Source organism: Physcomitrium patens, chromosome 23 (assembly GCF_059467195.1).
Source record: "Physcomitrium patens ecotype Gransden chromosome 23, ASM5946719v1, whole genome shotgun sequence".
In the NCBI taxonomy this organism is placed as follows: Eukaryota; Viridiplantae; Streptophyta; class Bryopsida; order Funariales; family Funariaceae; genus Physcomitrium; species Physcomitrium patens.
In genome coordinates, this window is record NC_143432.1 from 2,446,082 (window position 1) to 2,453,212 (window position 7,131).

A 7,131-nucleotide genomic window follows, 5' to 3' on the forward strand; every position below is an offset into this window, starting at 1 on the left:
CCTTGTTGATTCTTGAGCAAGACTTGATATAATACGACAACGGATCTTTCAATCTTAGGTTCATATAATTCTATATTTGTGATAGTAGATCATTTTATCAAGATGGAACATTTTTTATCATGTAAAACATCTATTACAAGTGAAAAAATAGCTAAGCTTTTTCTTGAAAACATCTATCACTATCATAGATTACTTAAGGATATTATATCAAATAAGAGGATTCAATTTGTATCAAGATTTTAGAAAATATTTTTTGAGATTCTAAAGTTAAAAATAAAATTATCTTCAACTTTTCATCCTCAAACTTATGGATAGACAAAGCACTTAAATGAAATTTTAGAGCAATATTTAAGGTGTACCATTAATTACCAACAAGATGATTGGATGGTTCTTTTGCCATTGCCAGAGTTTGTTATAATATGGTATACTCTTCTACTTACTTAATACCTTTCTTTGTTGATTATGGTTATCATCTACAACTTGATGCTTTTGACTTTTCAAGAATTGATAATCTTGTAGCTAAAGATTTGACAAGTCATTTATTAGAGCTATATACAATACTAAAAGCACAATTAAAAGAAGCTTAAGAACAATAAAAGACAATTGAAGATGCTTATCACAAAAAACAACCACAATTCAATGTAGGTAATAGAGTATAATTACTTTGTTATAATATGAAGACTATTCATCTTTGTAACAAGTTGGACTATTGTAAGTTTAGATTTTTTCTTATTTGTAAATAATTCAATCTAGTTGCTTATCAATTATACCTATCAAAGTCAATGAAGATTTATCTCATATTCCACATATTTTTTCTTGAATCATATAAGATAATAAATATACCAAGAAAAAAAGATATGCCACCTCTTGCTATAGAAGTGAAAAATAATGAAGAATTTAAAGTGGAAGAAGTTTTAGATTCAAAGTGGCACTAAAATAGATTTGAATGTCTTATTTATTGGCATAGATATAATATTAGTGAATACACATAAAACTCAATAAAGAATCTTGTAAATGCAACAAAGAAGATAGAGAATTTTTATCAACAACATCCATCAAAATCTAAATGAAGAATAATAAATCTTTACTATAAAAGAAACAAGATCAAGAAAAGATAATATTTCATCTTCTATCTTTGTTTGTAGCTTTTGTGTATATTGTGGTCCTAAGGAGATAAAGAACCAATAATCAATAGATTCAATTCAAGAGCTATTGTTTTTTGACTTGCCAAATGAGATATTATAATTTTTTCAACCTTCAAGATCACATAATCAAAATGAAGATTCTCAAGAATGATGTATTTTTCTTCAAATAGATGATAAGATACAATGTATTTGATATCACAATCTTAGAAGACACTCTTGATGTTTGGTGTTTTTATTAGAGGTAGAAATAATTTTTGATAGTGTTCTAAATGTTTTATTTGAAAGAAGTTATGAAGGCTTAAACAACGATCAAATAACATAGTGGTCTTTTTGCCTTAATATGGAATATTATCAATAGTTGAGAAGACTTATCAACTATCTTTGAAGAGAATAAAGATCAAAATATGTGGCAAACATAATTTGTTGCATTTTAGATTTCTTCAATATATGATAATTGCTCCTCTTAGAATTCATTCCTAGAAGGATGGTATTGTCACAAATATACATACTTACTCTATTAATTACCTATATGATAAGATAGAAGTAGGTAGAAATATATAAAAATAGATTAATTTCATGATATCTTATAAAAAAACTTCTTAAAAGCTTCATAGATATATTTTTGATTTTACATGTCTTTATAATTCACTTTTATATTAGAATTTTGGTCAATAAATTAGCTATGTATCATATGTGTGAATAGCTTATCAAATAAGGTATTTATATGGCACATATATAGAAAACTTGTCTTGCAAGTTAACACATGTGGTTTGTAAAATCAACATAAATTGAAGGTCCTATAGAATGTTACCATGTAGCTCTTAGGTAGATAGTATATATAAAGGCAAGAGTGAAGCCTTCTTCACTTTTTTCAATTTCTTTCTTATTCTAATCTAAATTCAAGAGTCTTTAGTTTTCTTATCTTTTGCCAATAGCCATTAGTTTTAAGACTTCCTCCTTAGAGAAACATCGAGGCGTTGAGCCTCATCATAGAGTCTTACAGTACTCCCAAATGTCTGTTTACGGAAGAGTGAATTCTCTTCCTCAACATCTTTTACTAAAGCACTTGCCTCATTTAACACATTACCACCTTGCACTCTACTACTTGAGGTCACTTCTAAGTCGACTTTAACTTGTTGATGCCTTTCTTTGCTAAAATACTTTGGAGGAGGTACCAACATCGTAGAATCAGTTGATGTTAAGAGCTTCTCAGAAGATTGAAATGGCACGCATATATATTGGATGCCGCATGACACAGTATCACCAAGTACAGGCAAAGATGCACTGCTTGCCTCCAATACCAAATTGCTACAGAGTTTTAACTACCTCATTGCCTTTGTTTCAGTATTCAGTTGCTGTTGCAAGTAAATAAAACCAAAGACGGATTTAATGTAGGCTTCCAAGACTCCCGGATCAGCAATATCAAATTGGACATACGATACATGTGAAAAAAAAATACTTCGTCATTAAGTACCTAGTTTTTTTGGACAAATCTGTATTTAACAATTAAATAGGTAAATGAGCAAGAGTACATAATTAATTGACTTCGAGATGCCAAACAAACATAATTACTGTTCTCTACAGTGATTTAATCACAAACACAATAGAAGGAAATTGCACCTGCAGATCATTATCGAATTGAAAGAGCTCCCTCATCCCTATTAGAGGCAACACATATACAAATTCTGTCAACACAATCATGTACAAAGGAAATTGTACATCTTTTAAACATAATATTCTTTTTATACATACTATAATGACTTAAAACTTATTCAGGCTAATGAAAATGCCAGCAAGGCCTGAAACCACAAAATTCTCTTAAAAATCCAAGTTCCAATCACAGAGAAACCTAAGATATGCAAAAGAATAATTTTTTTTTAATATACATATTTCTTTACTTCTACTTTTTCATAATTTTGTGAAAAAAATCTCGTTTAATTATTTACTTTTATCAGATTCTTGTTCTTGACATGTGGTCATAGATAATATTTTGAAGCCTATTGGATATGATTTTTAATCAATAGAAATAAAATCCTCTATCACTTACTTTATTTACTTACATGGAATGGCTTTAGAATCAAAATATTATACTTTTGACATCAAAGCTCCTCTAAATTTCTTACTAATAAATCTTATAATTTCTATCTTTAATTAAAAAATTTAAACTATCAACTTAAATAAATTAGATAAGTATTTTATTTTATTTATTTTTATTTTATTTTTATTTTATTTTTAATTATAATCTAAAATTTTATAATATTTTATATTATTTTTACATATTATGCTACTTTTCAATATGACAACATAGCATAGTTTGAATTAGATGTGAATATGACAGACCAAACTCAATATCACCTACAATATGCAAATATATAAGTTTTAACTTATTTATAGATATTTTTCAATAAATAATGAAAGATGAATTGATTGACATCTTCAAAGATCTCACTATAAGAAATTAGATTGACAAATATTAAGATATGTATCTTTTCATGAGAAAGCTATGTTATATATTTCTTGTGCTTATTTTTGATGTAAAACTCTATTAGAATATGCTAAAAAAATCAAATTTGATTGATCTAAGATATTACTTAAGTATATAGCAACTATCTTTTGCTGCAAAGGTCATATAGTTGCTAAAATGGTAAATCTTATTTTTCCAAGAGACAAGGAACATCTTGTTGTGCACATCAATCCATGCATTTTTTATATATATAATTGTCTTAGAAAAATTGATATTTAAAATCTCTACGAAGGTACTCTATTATATTCAAACTTGTCTTTGGAATGCACAAACACCACTAAGTATCAACCTTACAAAAATTCTTATTATTACTCATCTATATAGTCTTGTAATTTTTTTATAATATTTTTTTCAATATACTAGAAGCATAGAAAAATAGTTGCATATAAAAAGACTTCTTTGATTGCATTGATTAAAGTCAATTCATAATCAATAAAAAATATGCTAGGCAAAGGTACCTCAACAAAAAATTATTTGATCCATGTAAATGGAATCTGATAAGATCTAATTTCTTTCAAGGCCATGAAAAAAAGTACCACCATAAATGAGCTTTTGAAAGCCATATACTCAATAATATGTAAAAGCAATATATAATATTTGTTGGTCTTATAGGTGGCATCAATCAACAACATTTTTTGATTCATGTAAATAAGATTGATTGAATTAACATGAATAAAATAAAATATAAATCACTATTCCACCATTTATTGTTATATGTGCTATATATCAACCTTGGCAAGTGAAGTCATCAAGCAAGGCTTTAAGCAGTGTACGTCCATCAAATAATGTCTTGATAAACTTTTAACATGTATTATAGATTATCTTTTTTACAATAGAAAATCTTCCATCTTGTTGGTGCATTGCTGTCAAAACCTCACATGTAAAAATATTTGTAAGCAATAAAGTATTAACACATGAACTTTCAACTACCATCAGCTTCATATAAGTAGCATGTCTAAGAAGAGCTGATGATGGTTCTTGGTTGTTCTCAAGATTGGTGACTTTGAAGTGCTAATAATTGTCTCTTTTGTCTAGCTAAGCAACTATCTCAAATGAGCAACTAATTTTTTGAATTGATATCTCTTGCTTTTAAAAGAGCTCAAAAATAGTGCTTTTATAGTCATCATTGTAGTCACAATAATACCACATACGATAATCTTTCTTTCAACACTTAGTCATAATGGCATAGTTACAATGTAATGTATAGATTTGGATGTCTTTGAACAATTATTTCTATGAATTGTATATTTTTTCTAAATTTGATAGAAAAAGATTTATTATAAAATAGATAGAGAAAAAGAGTAAGAATGACAAAAAAAAAATGTAAAAAGAAGTTGAGACAAAATTTAAATTTAAATTTAATATATAGACTATTTATAGCTTATTTTGAGGTCGTACATGCTTCTTAAGTAAAAACTTTGCATTGTCAAACATATTGGCTAATAACTAAAACCTAGAAAAAAATCATGTAGCATGAAATTGCTTAAGGTAATCATTTAAAGAAGGAATTGTATATGTATGTATATGTGTGTTTGTGTATATATATGTGTAAAAAAGAAAGAGAGATTTTCATAGCAAGAATAGAAATCATCTAGCATATGAGCTTATATAATGTTTGTATTTATTACACGAAAGACATGTGTTGCACTTTTGGCTTATTTTTTTATAAAAAGTAGTTGCAAAAAAATCATCTCTTAATATTGCATGTGAGTTTTAGTCTAGACCCATGTTAACACTAATAAATTCTTATAAATTCAATTCACAATTTAGTTTAGATCCCACTTTAACATTAATAAATTCTTATAAAATTAAGTTACAACTTTATCTAGATCCTATCCCCATGTTAATAAATTCCTATAAATTTAAGTTTCAACTTATAATATTATTTTTTATCATTTCTTTTTCATTTAAATATTAATAAAATGTTAATTTGTTCCATATAAGTGATTCTAAAAACTTCATATCTTAAACTTTCAATACATGTATGAAAGATCATATTTTAACAATTGTACCAAATCACCACCACATTTTCAGTCTTTTATTGCTAACCTTTAAAATTTCAATGAACTTTTTAAATAAGTCAAAATGAACAACAAATGCAACAAGTTTTTTAAAAAATAGGCACCAAATACAGCAAGAAGTAAGACCCACCTTCAAATATTGGAATTTCTCTGCATTGTCAACATTGTTGATAGACAAATGATTACTTTTTCTCAAATATCAATATTATTTTTTAGTATTTAGATATAATCATTTTTCTCCTTAATAAAGTAGTTACATATAAAAAAATATCTATTATGATTATAATTTGCAATCCATTATAAATACAATTAAATACATTTGATTTATCCAAAAAGAATTAGTTACAATTAAAAAGACTCAATGCGTTAAATTATGTTATCTTATAAAGCTTTAGTAATTCCAGCCCAAAGCTAATAAAAGATATGATGAGTCTTTTTGCCTTTAGCTTGTTTGACAACTTGTGACTGTGATCATGATACATTAAAATGTCAGACTACATTATTTGCATATGCTATAAATCTGAAATATCGACCTTGTACATGTATTATTAAGAAGTTTACTTAGTAGTGTTATAACAAAGACGCGTTTGAAAAATCTAGCAATTTGAAACCTTAGTAATTGTAATATTTCAATGTAAAAAATAATATCCAATTCAAAAAGTATTAAGCCATATCTAAAAATGAATTGGTTACAAATATAATACAATATATTTCATGAATAATCAACTAATATTTTTAGTTATTAAAGAGCTAATCATAGATTTCATAGCTTGGCAGATAGAAATTTAATTTATTTTTACATTCCAAATAGAATTAAACAAAAAAATATGCCAACCTTGTCCTCCAAAATTTGCAACAAAAATTGCTCTTAAGAACATATGAGAGTCAAGATTGACAATTGCTAATACCATTGAAGTTAAAAATTATTGTTGAATTAGGCATATCTGATGAATTGGATACAAAAAGCTAGTATCACCCTCTCTCTCTATCTAAAGTAAATACCAACAATTTTATAATACATGACATGCCTATTCCATACAATTGCAGCTTATCTCAAGGATAAATCTTCAACATATATAATATTTATACTAAATACAAATTGATCCTATTAATAACAACAAATCAATTTATATGTAGCAAAAATATTTTAGAAAGTTTAATTGATTAATAAAAGCAAAGGTTGGAATATTTACAAATTGGATAAAAATTATAAAGGTGATTAATTATTGAAATCTCCTAACAAAATATAATCTCTTTGCAGTGGATGCCACATGGTTATTGTATAGCTTGTACTCAAATAAAAAAAATACTAGTTTCTATAACCTTTAAAAGATCAGTTACAATTTTTTTTTTTAAGTAAGCTTTGGCCAAGAGATAAAGGAATCAGGAGTTGGCAAATACTAATCTATAATATCACTTTCTTCAATAAGATGGTAAAATT